The 16,927-nt window shown below is 37.5% G+C and overlaps 1 protein-coding gene across 2 annotated transcripts in view; it reads left to right on the forward strand.

Annotated features, from left to right (window-relative positions):
* Nucleotides 1-16,927, forward strand: part of LOC122403496 (phospholipid-transporting ATPase ID) — a 124,347-nt gene that overhangs the window by 58,834 nt on the left and 48,586 nt on the right. The window contains exon 1 of one of the 2 annotated variants that reach the window (XM_043407045.1): nucleotides 1,400-2,397. The exons of the other annotated variant lie outside the window; for it this stretch is intronic. The gene's annotated coding sequence lies outside the window, so the exon portion shown is untranslated. Of the gene's footprint in view, nucleotides 1-1,399; nucleotides 2,398-16,927 lie in introns of those variants that run through there. 2 annotated transcript variants of the gene reach the window in all.

Genomic DNA, 16,927 nt, shown 5'->3' on the forward strand with positions numbered 1-16,927 from the left:
ATTGGTATTCTTGATTTTCGTCTTATTTTGGTCTCTAGAATCCCCCATTAAAATTTTTCCCAGGGGTGACCGAACACCCTGTGTAGTTATGTATTTCCTGCTTTATTTGCTTTACTCGACAATTCATAAACACGATTGTCTACAAATTACGATATCTACAATCCCAAGCACTTATCGAGATGTTGTTGATGGGTATCGTAAGTTAAGATATTACTAGTGAAATAATAGGTCATCGTCAGATAGAGAAACTGAACCGATTAAATATCGAAAATTAGTTTTATATATAAAGTGATAAACGCTTAGTAAACTCTTGCTTGGTGTACAATATTTTATTTTTATTCTAAAAATGAATCCTCGTTAGAAACGACAGTTCGTAAAAAAACAGCACGATAATGGATATTAATAATTTTCTTTTTATAAATCATGTACCATCAGACGTCGTATGTTTGCAGTGTCTATTTTTTATATAATTATTGTTCGTGTAATATTTTTGAGGTTCGAAAACAGCCTCTGGCTACGTTTGTCTATTATGCAAAATTATTCGTTCTACTATGCCACATGTACACTTTAATAATGATAATAACAGTTTACAAAGCTAGGCAAAAATGCAAATAACGCGTTTAGACATTAGGTTATGCTCGTTTACGTAAACTCTCATATTACAGTTTTGACATTTGTCTTCTCTGTAAAAAAGAATAACAACAATAATGATAATGTCTTTATTACACCATATGTAAAGAAACGTACACATAGCGATGAAAAAATCGAAGATCTGCTACGCTATTATTATGTTAAAGAAACCCGAATAGAATTAGAATAATGGCAATGAAAAAAAGAGTGAAACAAACGCGTATAAGAATGTGATAGATTAACATTTAGGAATACAGTTATTGGGATACAATTTCTATCCAAGTATAACGAGAAAAAAAGAAATACAGATTATAGAATGCTTACATGATTGTAAAATTATTATATAATTGTATTAATTGCGACTAAATAAACGTTTAAAAGATCGTAGGGAACAGGTACAAATATACGTTGCTTGCATACGTATCGAAGACCATTGTTCTGGCGTAAAAAATTTTTTTTCTAATTAATAACTATACAAAAAACAAAAAAATCAAGGAAACTCCTTATTATCATAAATATTTTATAAGAAAGAAATTGTATCGAAAACCATCGTTCCAGCGTAAACAAATTTTTTTTCCAATTAGCAGATATGCAAAAAAAAAAAAACAGAATCGAAAAGACTCGAAGTATTCCGTTAGAGCATCCGGACTGTATATAACCCTTTAACGGCACTTAAAACGTGCTTATTCGTCTATATAACCCCCTTCTTCCAATTAAAAACGACGCGTGCGGACGCTCGCGGTTTTCTGTCGGGCGTCGTTCGCGCGTTCCCACCCCTCTGGATTTCTCGTCACAAGCTTTTCCGCGATCGCGCCAAGCGCGAGGGGAGGGGGGTGCACCGATAGACGAGAGAAATGCCACCTCGCGGTTTTAACCGTCAGTCGAGAATGGCGTATGCTCACGACCGGACGGCCTTTACGATCGGTGCCCCCGTACAAACGCTTCGTTGCTTTCGCGAGACACGAGGACCGCGCTCGTCGACGTGACGACGTCACGTTCAAACAATCCTCGTCGTCGATCTCTAACCAAAGTGTGCCTCTCTCCGCCGCGAGACGATCGAGCAATCCCAACGAACAAATTGTGGAGAACAAAATCTTCGAGGGAGACACGCGTCCGCGAGTGTTGTTGTTCCGCGACGGGAATTCGTACGATTTTGTTTCGTGTTTCGTGTGGGAGTCTCTTTTCCTTTCTTAGACCTTCGAACGGTCGTTGAACCGCGGTGTTCGTCGTGTTCGCCAGCCTCTTCGATCGATTCCGCGCCGGAAGAAGGGATCTCGAACCCCGTCGAGGGAAACGGGGGTGGCCGAAATCGGCTGTAAATGCTCGAGGGGGCCGCCGCGCCGTTTCGAAAGTCAGCCGTGATTTCGTGCGCGCTCGAAACACCTCGTGTTCCACGGAGTCGAAGGTGGTCGATCGCTGCGAAGGATTTCCCGCAACCTTGACCCACTGGGATCAGTACGGTGTTACGATTACGAGCACGCCGGATGAGCGACGCTTCGAATAGAGGCTTTTGTAGGTATCTACGATCAATGAACAAAGACGTTGTCTCTTATCTGCGACGCGGACAGTGAATGGGTGTTCGGGGAAGCGTTTCTCGTGTGTCCGTAATCTTTTGTCCGGGGACGGTGTTTCTACGAGCATGGGACCACGATCGTCGAACGAGCCTCTCGGGAACGGCGAACGTGCCGCAAGCTTTTGGTGACGAAACGTGGAAACGTCAGATGAAACTTTTACTATGCGAAGACATGACTCCTGGTGGTACTCAAGGTATATACTTTTCATCCTCGTTCGAGACGGAGGCGGGAAAAATTTTTCGTAAAACTTTGATTGGTCGATCGACGCTAGAACTATAGACAATTACAGTGTATTTATTTTTACCAAAGAAATCGAAACGTATAATGCGATGGAAATACGCGTTTATTCGTTCTCTTATAAAGAACTATAGTAAATTTTCAAAAATCCGGTCGAGTAAATTTTTTGCAATTTTTATCTTTTTTTTTTGTGGTAATTTTATATCATCATTATGCGTCGTTTTTTGTCGCTAGAAGGGCACAGAGAGAGAGAGATATTTATACATTTTTTAAAAATCACTTGTTGCCTCTTCAACAGGATGTTTTAATGTGACTAGTTTGTATTATATGAGACGAAGAAAAAGAGCATTTATCCAGAAACTACTTAATCCACGTGTTAAGAGTCGAAACGTTTGCTTCACCTTAGAATTACCAATAATTATGGTATATTTATTTGTTTCTCTTACTTTCTTATAGAAAACTACGGTAAATTTTCGAAAATCCGGTCGAGTAAATTTTTTACAATTTTTATTAGAAATTACGAATGGATTGTAGTGTAAAATAAAAATTTTAGAATTACGCACTTAAACGTTATTTGATACGTAAGCATAATTAGTTCGATAATAGGTATTGCCTTTCGCAAAATTAAAAATACAATACAATAGATACAAATGAAAAAAATAGGTAGGAAAATAATAATATCGATATTAAAAGAAATTGTATGGAAGTAACTACTTTTTTGTAACACCTTTAGAGCTTTTGTAAAAAGAGAAACTAAAAATCTGAAGCCAACCACAAATGAAAATTACACATAATAATATTGTATTCAAAGAATGTAAAATTCGTGCTCGTATAATATTAGATAAATAAGAATCTTCCAAAAGGAAAATACACACGTGTGAATTTATTCTCGATTCCGTACCGCGTCACACGTCGAGGACATTTTGTTTTTAAGTTCGAGCCCAAATATCTATTCCAGTTCGTCTAAGAAAAGGAAGAAACAATGATTCGTTTATTTATGTAACGTCTTTATTGCGCGAACCAACGTTACTATAGATATCCTGAGGTACCTTGTATATTTTTAGTCTGGAAGCTAGTTGTTCTTATGTATCGAAAAAAACGTTCGCGCGTTCAATTCTGGATTTTCGCCGAGAAAAGAAACAGACAGGACGCGTCTACGTCGACTAAAAATTTAATTGCTCGATCGAACAAAATGTCGCGAATAAATTGCTGGCACGTCTGTTGTCCCGATGAAATTTTGCCCGTCTCTGGTTCGAGTCAAACACGTGACCCATGGAACCACACGTGGTTCTACTAACAGTATACCAACGTTTATGTAAACCTTTGAAATTGGAATTGTTTAGGGAAAACAACCATTTTACCTTTGCATTTAACTTTGCTAATAAAAGTTTATTCTCGAACCGCGTATTGGTTCTCTGTTAGCTAAATTAAAATGTATCGAACGCTAAAACCGAAAGAAGTAAGAGTACATATTTTGCACTTTGCACAGCTATTGAATATGAAATGCTAATATATTTGGTATTCACTGACCAAGAAATTACCAGATGCTCGCGATACCTTTTAAGCGTTCAATCTAAACGGAATACGTATTAGCAAGGTGTTTGTCGTTCAACTGCACTTTAAAATACATCTTGTCAATTCAACGCGAAGAGTAGATCAAATATTCTACCATTATTTTATGAAACCAGTAATTCAAGTATCGTTTCAACCGCAGCGCGTATCATTAGGGTAAATGTACATATTAGACTCGTTGGAAAATTATAGCAGTATTTTAGAACTGTATTTTTTATACAAAAAAAAAAATTTGCGAAAATATCATGTATCTTGTTCTTTTTAAATTAGAATACTCCTAATCATCGACTCGAATTTTTCAATATTTATAAAGTGCATGCGCACGTACGCTATTTGCTAACTGTTTAATTCGCACGTGATATTAAACGACTCAATTATTAAGTGGTTGGTCCTTTCACATTCCGCTTCTTACTGTAATTAAACTGCAGTCCCCCGGGTACCGTTTCCCAATCCATTCGCCTTGCCATTAAACAGATTCGTACCCGCTGCAAAAGACTGGCCGCGTACGATCATCATCCCGTACGATTCGTTAGGATCAATATCCGAGGCTCGAGAGCACTGAAAAGAGTTCATTGTAACGCGCGATCGATGGGAGAAACGTTAACATCGCACTTGCTCCGTCGTTCCTAGTCATGCGATATCTCCACGATTAAATTAATACTCGTCAATTATTTTCCACTGTCCATCCAAATTGTCCACTGTCCGTCAAAAAAAAAATTCCTAAAAGGTACCAGCCAGACCGATCGATGACGGACAGTCTGAATAGAGTAATCTCTGTCAGGTTGTCATACGTAAGTACTTATCCCTTCCTTCGAGCGACAACTCTCATACCAGATCGAAGCAACGATATCATTGATTTATTCAATGCATCGACAGAAATTGCAATTTATAGATTTTTGTAACAATATTGGTAATAGGATGGCCCAAGGATCTGTCGGTGAAAGTGAGTTCAAACACGACCTTGTTTGAAGCAGTTGCAAGTGACTTATCGCTGAAATAGAACTAATAGGGTCGTGTTTGAACTCATTTTTATTGGTAAAACATCATCGATACGTTGGTAATAATCTCATAAAGATGTAAGAGTATTAAAAATCGTGTTTACTAATAGTAAAATTTGTTAGTAATCCAAATTCACAGTCTTGTTTGAAGCGGTTGCAAGTGACTTATCGCTGAAATAGAACGAATAGGGTCGTGTTTGGACTCATTTTTATTGGAAAAGCATCGTCGATACGTTAGTAATAATCTCATAAAGATATAAGAGTATTAAAAATCATGTTTACTAATAGTAGGATTTGTTAGTAATCCAAATTGACAGTCTTGGTTGAAGCAGTTGCAAGTAGTTCATCGTTGAAATAGAACACATAGGGTCGTGTTTGGACTCATTTTTATTCAGAAAACATTGTCAATGCGTTGATAATATTCTCATAAAAATATAAAGAAGAGTATTGAAAATTGTGTTTGCTAATAGTAGGATTTATTAGTAATCCAAATTCACAGTCTTGTTTGAAGCGGTTGCAAGTAGTTCATCATTGAAATAGAACTAATAGGGTCGTGTTTGGACTCATTTTTATTCAGAAAACATTGTCAATGCGTTGGTAATAATCCCATAAATATATAAGGAAGAGTATTTGTTGTGGTTAGGATATTCAATAAATGAACCGAAAGGTAAAAGGTTTGATTTAATTATATATGAAGAAAATAAAGTCCGTGATCATTTCACATTCGAGTCTCTGGAAGGACTGCGGGCGCGTGCCACGCTGCAGCCGCCCGGTAACGCATTTTTGGAAAACAAAAACCTAACGGGGACTTTCCGTCTGCATGGTTCCCCGATCGATATATCGACGAGAACGTTCCAGCACACACATACATAAGGAAAACTATAACGGTCGAGGATAGACATTGTAATATCTCAACAGTATTAAAAATCGTATTTACTAATAGTAGGATTTGTTAGTAACCCAAATTCACAATCTTGTTTGAAGCAGTTGCAAGTAGTTCATCATTGAAATAGAACGAATAGGGTCGTGTTTGGACTCATTTTTATTGGAAAAACATTGTCAATGCGTTGGTAATTATCTCATGAAGATATCGGACAAAGTATTGAGAATCGTATTCTGCATTAGTATACGTGTTTACTAATAGCAGGATTTGTTATCTCGATCTCGAGAGTACTGTTCTACGAGCAGCAGAACGATCGTGTTACGGTGCTTTCAAATAATCGAAAAGCGTTACACGGGCTTGCCAAACGGAAATGAACACGAAGTACGTCGACTGTATCAAGAACATTTTCCTCCAGAACGTGGAATCCCTGGTTCGTAGTATGGTTTTTCCCCTCCATTCACAGACAGTTGCGTCTCCCGTAGGCGACCAAGAAGCGTATCTACGCCCCAGGTGAAAAAAGAAATTTTCTACGAAGTTGATGATAAGCGTGGCGAATATTACGCAGAAATTTAGCCGCATGAATTAAATAGAAATAAAAATACGTTCTAGAAATGGAATCGTAAATTATCGTAACGAATACCTTAATTCGCGTGCAAACTTACAGTCGAGACGTAGACAACGGTAATCTTTTGGGGATCATACTCTTTTTCTGGCTCGACTAAATGGAACTGTCGATCTCGAATTTTTACGAAACCCTGGGGAACTGTTGCAAAACGTGTCACAATTTTCGTCGTTCACATTTTTAAACAAAACTTTGGCGCATCGATGGATAATTCAATGGACATTTGTGTTGGAAATCCTATAAATACAATACAAAACTGAAACGACTAATGTATAAAAGATTATGGATGTATAAAAGAATACACCCGATAGATTCAGGAATATCCAGAATCCAGATACGTATATGTTTAAAAACAATAAACGGTGTCCTAACAACCGCTACAGCGAGGCGTGATTATTAATAAATGTTTGTCGATATACGAATGTCGCTTTGAATATATCCCATAATATCCAATAATTGTAAATCTATGAAACATATATAAAGCAATATTCCGTATAGTCGTTGCTGGTCACAGGAAACACATCGCGTAGATTTTAGGAAAATCTGAAACATCGCCCAAGAAAGTGTCCGGATTTAACGATTCGTCGATCGAGGATCGAACGAACGTCGAAACGTGGAGCACGCTGGTCGGCCGATTCGATCGGTGAAAGGTTAAAAAATGATCGTAGCTCGGAATGTTTTGAGGGATGCGATAAAGTCGTGTAAAAGTAGATAGTGCGCGAAGACGGTTGGCAGTCGGCCAATCGTGATATCATGAATGCATGCATCATGCGTGCCCGACTGTTTTCTAAACGAGCTTCCGTCATTCGGTGGGCGAATACTTTTGCCCAGCCGCGAAACAGATGATACGTTACGCGTAAACGTAGAACGTGCTACCATTTTTCACCTGCGTAACGACCTGCTCGAGAAAGCTCCTTATCGGATCGACGACTTTATACCGGGCATCGGTACAGTTACATCGCGGCGGTGAAATTATCAGGCGTGCTTGTTTCCTGTTTCGTTCGTTATCGTAACGTTACAATACTCCCGACACTCCGAAGAATTTACGAGAGCGAATCGAACCGTACAATTAGATCGTCGAGTAAGCTTTTTATCGACTCCGACCTCCGCGATCCAAATGAACGTTACGCGAACCTTTGGAAATATCGATTCTCTGTTCTTTAATTTTCTTAAATAAAAGCTGCTTCGAAAGCACACTTTCGAACATAGATTCGCAAAATCTTACGCGCGGATTCCTAAAACTAACGAGGCTTTGATCACGACGGCGTACATCATGGATTTTTTTTTACTTTTTACTAACCCGTGAATTAAAAAAAAAAAAGTGGCAAAAAATATCGATGATCAAACTTTGGAGACCCTTCGTTATTTCCAAAACACGTATAAATATATACAGGGTGTTCGGCCATTCCTGGGAAAAATTTTAATGGGGGATTCTAGAGGCCAAAATAAGTCGAAAATCAAGAATACCAATTTGTTGATGGAGGCTTCGTTCAAAAGTTATTAACAATTAATTCAAAAATTTCAAATCGTTCTGGAAAAATTATATTTAGTTACAGGGGTCAATTACAATCATTTTTAGTCATTACACATACCTCCGAAATCCTATCCACTTTCGAGAGAAAATTCGAGTAGGTACTGAAATTTTTGGACGAAATTAAAATATTTAGAATCATACTAAAAAAATTATATTTAGTTACGAGGGTCAATTACAATCATTTTTAGTCATTACACATACTACCGAAATCCTACGCATTTTCGCGAAAAAAATTCGATTAGGTAAACAAAGTCGACGAAAAAAAAAATTTCAAATCGTTCTGGAAAAATTATTTTTGATTGCAGGGGTCGATTACAATAATTTTTGGTGAATAGACATACCCCCGAAATCTTGCGCATTTTGGAGAAAAAAATTCAGTACAGGCGGAACTTTAAACGTTAATAACTTTTTAACGGAGCCTCCATCAACAAATTGGTATTCTTGATTTTCGTCTTATTTTGGCCCCTAAAATCACCCATTAAAATTTTTCCCAGGGTTGGCCGAACATCCCTGTATAAAAATAGTAAACAATCCATAGCTTGATTATTAAATATATTATAAGATCGAAAGAGCTCCAACGAACCTATATACATAATTCTAATTTCTGAATTCAAACTGTACTTTAGAAGATCCACTATCTTCATAGTTCAACGAATCAACGATTGATACATCACTTATAAGATAAGTTTATATAGAACCCTAATGACTAAGCTTTATAAATAATAGCTGACCCCACGAGACGCTATCTCGTAACAAAAAAAGCCACTTATTCACATGTGAACCTATTAGTTTCAGAGCAGATGTTCATCGTTCTCGTTCCTTTTCGTAAATCCTCAAATATCCCGCGTAGCTTAACGCTTACAATTTTGAACCGACACACGATCGATGCATTATTAATAACGTCGTACATGATTTACCAAACGGTCGTCGTGAATTCTAGCGATATCCATCTGCAATCGGTGACCCCGTTTCCTCTTAATACTCTTTCGTACCTATTAACGAGCCCCGCTCAGCAGGTAAATTTCGACCAAATGAATGCTAAACACATTTCGTACAACGTATCGTGACTGTTAAAGCAACCGAATACATTACGCGCGCTATAAAGGTCGTTCGTCTATAAACGATCCGCTAATTATTTCGAGCGGATCCATTACACACGTTGCGTTTCTAATCGTGTCATAAAACGAAATTTTATTAGCCGATAATTTTAGAACGATTATTCATATATGGCACGGAGGGAAGTGAGTCATCCGGGAGCTTAAACGCGCGCGATCGAGACCTCCAAAAATGTTATTTCTTCGTTGATCGTCTCACTGCACTCGTTAAGACGTTGCTTCCATTACCACTATCGTTGTTTTTCGTGTTTTCGTGGACCAGTGACTTTTTATACTCCTCGTCGGTTAGCTGGAACAAGGATCTGCGGTCCATTGCTTCCCGTATTTGCCGCTAGAGGGACCGTTTCTCTCGCAAGCGCTCGATCGACCTTTCGTTTGCATATTTACGTTTCTCAACCAACTACAAAATATCCTGACGTCTGAGACAGGATCTACTAGGATGCTTCTTCTAGAAAAACGAAAATCCCGACCCCGTGAAATCTTGAGTTTCAAGATCGACCGCCACTTGTGTTTGTCTTTCAACTTATTCCTGGGTCAACAGTTACACAATCGGGCGATATTAACGCGGGATCACGGCCGTTTCAGACATATTAGTCATTTATACGGCTGGTGCCAGTCTATGGATGACGACGGGCAATTCGATTAAACAATGCTTTATTCTTCCACCACATCTTTCGGTTCATCGATGACTGTGCAGTGTACGGTCGGTTGCGTTAGAATTTTTAAGTGTCAATGATCATCAATTCACGGTGTGACAGTTAGTTTAGCCCCGAATGCTTCTTATAATGTTGCGAATCGTTTTCTGTAATTTTAATTCGTTGTCTGGTAGCTTAAATTATAAGTAAAGTCGGTCGTTGTGATTCGTTCGATGGAATAAACGTCTCGAACAAATTGCACGTTATTATTTATTAAAATAAGGGATCGTAGCGGAGAGTTTGTTTCCTCTTTGTATCGGAATTTGACGCCAACTCGGGCTAAAATTGTCGTACGTGATCATGGTCGAATCTCTGAAATTAGAAGCGAAACACACACGCTTGAGATCCATACGCGAGCAAACAGGTGGTGTGTGTACTCCCGTGTATTCCAGATAAGATCTTACCTGTTATCGCGATTTTGGAGCTCGTTACTTGATCAGAGTCGAAAGGCATGCCGGTTGAACGTTTCTTTCCAATTGTTTTTGACGATCGTTATCCGGTTAATAAATTTACAATCTTAATAAATCAGTGATCCTTAATTAAATTAAAATATCTCTCTGCTACAGATATAAGATAAATAGATGATTGGTGATGAATAAATATTAAATTTATTTGGACGAATGCATATACGCTCGAGTACACTTAGCAATTATTTAACATTTAACTTCTGACCCATCTGTAGAACCTTAGTCAGAGACTTTTAGCAGATTTCTTTAAACCTCGCAATTTTTTGGTTTTGTTCTCTGGTAAATCGTTGAAAAAATTCGTATAAAAATGAGTTCTACGTTGGGGTTATCGTATTACATAAGTTCGACGATTAAAGCAATCTATCAACATATACGGCGACCCTGAACTTCCATTGGATCGTATTTTATCTGACCAATGAAGATTAAAATTTGTATTTTTTGTATTATTTTTTTTAACCATAGTTTTTCAAACTTTCCTACGATAATTGAATTAAAACTAGTTCGAACGAGATCGTGATTGGCCTCGTTTTCATTATTAATACTCTCATAAATATATCATGTAAAAACATTTAAGCGTTCATTTTTTCAATCGTGATGTTTTTACTTACGTATACATTGAAACGAAAACTACCACTCTGTTGAATAAAATTCGTACTATTCAATTTTAAAAGAAAGAATTTCCATCAGAAATATTCTTAAAATTATCATCCACGAGACGATCAATCATTTAAATCCTGCCCTTCTCTAAAGCGAGAACACTGAAACCAGATTTCTGTACGTTTTCAAGGTTTAATGATAATCATATTCGCGATATGAATCACTCCGTAGACAATTTATTCCGAACATTTTTGGATATCTTTACTTCCTTTGATAAAAGTGACTCGCTTACACTTTTGATCGTTGCCTCCTTATCCAACCGCCTTGTTAAGTATTTTTTAGCTCAGTGTCGCATCCGCAGAAATGCTATTTAAGCTAATTTTCAATCTGTATTAATTCATTAGCAAATATTTCGCGACCAAAGGTTTTTTAGAAGTATCTAAAACATAAAGAAAATAGTATCATTTACAAATTATACAGGGTGTTCGGCCAACCCTAGGAAAAATTTTAATGGGGGATTCTAGAGGCCAAAATAACACGAAAATCAAGAATACCAATTTGTTGATGGAGGCTTTGTTAAAAAATTATTAACGTTTAAAGTTCCGCCTGTACTGAATTTTTTTTCTCCAAAATGCCCAAGATTTCGGGGGTATGTCTATTCACCAAAAATGATTGTAATTGACCCCCGCAACCGAAAATAATTTTTCCAGAACGATTTGCAATTTTTTTCCCCCCGTCGAAAAATTTCACACCTTCTCGAATTTTTGTCTAGAAAGTGGGTAGGAATTCGGGGATATGTGTAATAACTAAAAATGATTTAAATTAACCCCAGCAACCGAAAATAATTTTTCCAGAACGATTTGAAATTTTTGAATTTAATTGTTAATAACTTTTTAACGAAGCCTCCATCAACAAATTTGTATTCTTGATTTTCGTCTTATTTTGGCCTCTAGAATTTCTCATTAAAATTTATCGCAGGGTTGGCCGTACACCCTGCATTTATAACCATCGGGAGTTGAATATAAAATTTCAAGAAACTTTAGCCTCGAATAATTTCACAGAGACGTTTCGTGTCGTGGATTTCCATATTGCAGAAGTTGTGAAAGCGAAGAGTTTTATCGCGTTCGATATATTGTTCGAGATGTTTAAACAGGTGAGGGTAATTTTCACCCCATGCACTCGGGTATCAGCCGATGGGGGGGAAAAAAATAGAGGTGCGATACTTTTCAATGCCCTGTCTGTGCGTCAAATTTTATCGAAATCAGAAATTGTCGGTTGAACGATGTTCCTTGTCGATGATCGTTTACTATATGTAACGCGTGCGTTGTGTACCTGGCTCGTGATAACGCGTCCGGATGAATAAAGTTGTATCGTATCGCGAAACCTGCAACGGACGTAAAAGGGGGAAACTTGAAAGGGTACGGAACCTGAAATCGATCGCGAATAAAATCATTTGTGGTCGTGCACGAGCTTTGTACACCGTGGGATATATATGAATTCATCAGGGTGTGGGGAAAACGTGTTCATCGAGACGAATACGAATTATTGGTCACCTTTTTCGGAACGATGACTGGCGCTTACCGAGTAATACCGCCTTGAATTCCCTTATCTCGACTGGTTTACAGCGATGTTTAGCATCATGATATATGCAACGTCGTCAGATACGTTTGCTCCTTATCATCGTCAAACATTTGCCCCAGCAATTTGTCGCACTGAAATAATACATTTCTTTCAAACGCCTCAAACTTCGAGAGTTTCGCGTTAGAATGATAGACACGAAGACGGTTCGTGCAAACGCTCGCCATATTCTTTTATTCTAGCTTCAAACCGAGTCAAGACCATCGAATCTTCTACTAAAGGGTATAGCCGAATAAGGGGGTCAAATGTGCCCTTGAACGAAATGTGACATACGATGGATCCATCGATAGAGCATCAAGAAAAAACGTTCTGTGCCAAATTTTAACCCTCTATCTTGTTTAGAAGGGTAGTTATTGAGAAAATTCGGATTAACGAATCTCTGCCTATTTCCCCTATTTAATCGAGTACAAAAATTATGAAAAAAATTAATATAATAAAAAAAAATGTACCGTAGCAGGGCGCGAACGCGCGTCAATAAGTTTGCAGCAGTCTCGCAGCCAAGCATCTTACTCACTCCACCATCGCAGCTCTTGGAAATAATGCTGATACTTCTGAATACAACGCGCATAGCACGTTTTTTTCTTGACTTATTTTTGCTTTTCTTCTTGTATACACTGTTTTACTCAACATGGAAATGTTTAAAACCACAGAATATAGTTATCTATTAAAGGGAATACAAAAATTCAAAGTATAAGTTGCTTTTTCACGCGAAAAACGCCGAAAAAATCGGTTTTTCATTTTTGCTACTACGGCGCACCCTGCCAAAAAATCTGAAAAAATTCAGGGACATAACCAATGACAATATGCATTTACAGTAATTATATAAATCTAGTATCTCGAAAGCTCCAATACGAAATCGGTATTTTTCTGCGTTTTTTTGCGTTTTTAATTTTTCACACCTAGGATTTGAAATCGAAAAATCGGAAAAAATTCTCAAACACGTATCTCAATAGTCGCAATGCATCAGATTTTTTTCATAATTTTTGTACTCGATTAAATAGGGGAAATAGGCAGAGATTCGTTAATCCGAATTTTCTCAATAACTACCCTTCCAAACAAGATAGAGGGTTAAAATTTGGCACAGAACGTTTTTTCTTGATGCTCTATCGATGGATCCATCGTATGTCACATTTCGTTCAAGGGCACATTTGACCCCCTTATTCGGCTATACCCTTTGTTTCTTTTAACGTCTCAGCTCGAGAATTTATTTTAGACTAAATTACTACATCTACAAAATTAATAATTAATCAGCCTCGTTTCGATTCATCTCTAAACGAAAGTGTTCGCAGCAACATGGTGGATTTCTTTCATGTCACTGTCGATTGTATATTGTTTGTATAATATCCATTTCAACGCGGTATTTCGACATTAGTCTATTTTTGAATTGCAAAATTTTAAATAGGTTTTTGACTCTTCGTTTTCTTCTTTAACCTACAAGTAGTTTGAAATGAAGAAACTTTGTTTGCGTATTTTCCGAGTACGCGAACAGTGTATGTTTGTTTTAGAAATCGGGAGATTATGATCTAAACACTTTGTCTTGGTCACCTACCGCGTAGACTAAACAGTATTGTCTGCATCCTTGACTGACCAAAGCATAAAAGCAAAGTGTTTATTTAATAATTCATTCGTGACGTTTATTTGCGGATCATTGAATTCTGAGATCTGTATTTTTATTTAAGGGATAAACATATATTTATCTTTCATTCTTCATTTGATATTTAAATTACCTTTCATCTGGGTCCTCTTAATGTTGGCTTTAATTTTAGATTTCGTACAGTTAGTACAAGTGTTAGTTAGATAGTAAGGATAGTTTTCCGATTGGTCAACGATATGTTAACGTATCGACATCAGTACCACATCAGCAACACATCGGCACAGCACTTACGTAACACAGAACATTCCATAAAAAGCAGTATGTCAGAGTTTAATACCGAATGATTGGCTTTAATGACTTTACTGATCGACGAAGACGAAAATAGTTGAAGAACAAGAAAAAATGAATCGATTACATAGAACTGTTTAAGAAAAATTCAAGGGGAATTCCACGCATTACATAAACAATTATTAAATGGGAAATATAGTCGAAACAACGTAACAGCGTGTTTCAAGCAAGTGTAATCTTATTTACAAATATTCACTTTAACTATTATCATTGGTGGTAAAATGCAACGAAGACAGTGCTTGTCGCGATGTCCCCTAAATCGTACTAACTTTTAAACATTTATTTCATAAAAAAAAAATGAGTCACGGTTAATCTGTATCGATGCAACAATTACTTTTTACGATCACTATTTATACGAATGTTTGCGTCGTCCCTGCAATCGCTGTTCTTGATTCTTTTATCGTCGAGCAATAATGCGTTCGACCTGTCGATAATGGATCATGCGCGTCAAAAATGTCAACTACGGCGTGCACGTTACTCAATTTCCGATGCTAATGCGTGGAAAAAGGGCGCACGTTACTAATGGCCCGATTTCGTTCGATCGTGACACGTGATTTTTAGTTAAGAAATCTAAAATTTATAAAATTCCACGTGCTCTTCCCAAGGAACTGTACCATCGACGAAATTATTAGTAAAACACCGAAGTTGTATCGTTAATCTAATTTTCCTCTTACGCGCAACGATCGATCCTTAATGAACTGGATCGCCTTGAGTGCCATTTTCTGTGTATCAGAGATAATCTCGGCGCCGTCTTCGGCGATAACGTTGCGACACATCGATTTTTGAATTATTAACACTAGAACTACCGACAATTATGGTCTGGTTATTTGCACCAAAGAAATTGAACACCAAAAATTCAGTCGAGTCAATTTTTTACAAGTTTTATTAGTAATTACGAATTGGTCATTTTGACTGGTTTGGTAGTTCCAGTGTTAAAGTTCTCTTTGATCGTTTAACTCATTCCCTCTCGTTGTCTCGTTTATCGTGAATCTCATTATTACATACGTTGCAATCGTACCTCTGCTTTGCGTTTACACCGCGACAGTTCGCGTTTACGTTTCATAGAACGCGAAGCCAGCAGATTAACGCATCCTTCGGTTACGTGCGAAGTGACAGGGGGTTGAAAACGTTATCGATTTCTCGTTAATCTTGCAAAGTATGTCGGTTCGCGTGTAATTGCAAATACATAATTACGCGATAATAGAGCCTCCTCGGATATTCATCCCTATACTCATGTTCTTATGGACGTTCCTAATAGTAAATGATTACCTCGGGCTCTAAGCTGCCCCATAATTATTTGCTGTAAAGCCACCGCGACTTTTGAAAGTAATCGCATTAGGTTTATACATAGAAAATGTCGCGTTCACTCGGAACTTCAACGACGCGTAACCCCACGAGAACTCGGGTACGTTTAATCGAAATAGTTTCCACGCGATTCCTTACGTCTCCGAGAAATAATAATTCCAAGCTCGATGGAAATCAGAAATTCTACGAACCTGAAACTTTTCCACCCGTCGATCCTTGTTGAGTTAATCGTTGTCGAACAGAATTACGTACTAATTACTTCCGGGGTTACACGACGTCGAAAAGTACGCAAATCGGGATAAGTAAGATTTATATTACGTTCGTATATACAGGGTGTTCGGCCACCTCTGGGAAAAATTTTCATGGAAGATTCTAGAGGCCAAAATAAAACGGAAATCAAGAATATCAATTTCTTGATGGAGGTTTCGTTTAGAAGTTATTAACGTTTAAAGCTCCGCCCATACTGAATTTTTTTCTCGAAAATGCGCAGGATTTCGGGCATGTGTCTATTCACCAAAAATGATTGTAATCGACCCCCGCAACCGAAAATAATTTTTCTAGAACGATTTGAAATTTTTTAATTTTGTCGACAGAGTCCACCTACTCGAATTTTTTTCTCGAAAGTGCGTAGGATTTCGGTGTTACGTCTATTCCCCAAAAATGATTGTTATCGACCCCCACAACCGAAAATAATTTTTCCAGAACGATTTGAAATTTTTTAATTTTGTCGACAAAGTCCACCTACTCGAATTTTTTTCTCGAAAGTGCGTAGGATTTCGGGGTTACGTCTATTCACCAAAAATGATTGTAATCGACCCCCGCAACCGAAAATAATTTTTCCAGAACGATTTGAATTTTTTTTTTCGTCGAAAGATTTAGGCACGTTTCTGAATTTTTTCTCGAAAGTGCGAAGGATTTCGGAGGTATGTGTAATGACCAAAAATGATTGTAATCGAGCCCCGCATCCGGAAATAATTTTTTTTAGAATGATTTGAAGAATTTTTTATTCGTCGAAAAATTTCAGCACACCCTGTCGATTTTTCTTAAAAATTCGTCTTTCATTTTTAATAAATTTGTTTGACGCGCTACGGAAATTTTGTCTAATACTTTCTTGTAGG

Source organism: Colletes gigas, unplaced genomic scaffold, assembly GCF_013123115.1.
Source record: "Colletes gigas isolate AHSC1104 unplaced genomic scaffold, ASM1312311v1 Colletes_gigas_Sc00055, whole genome shotgun sequence".
Lineage (NCBI taxonomy): Eukaryota > Metazoa > Arthropoda > Insecta > Hymenoptera > Colletidae > Colletes > Colletes gigas.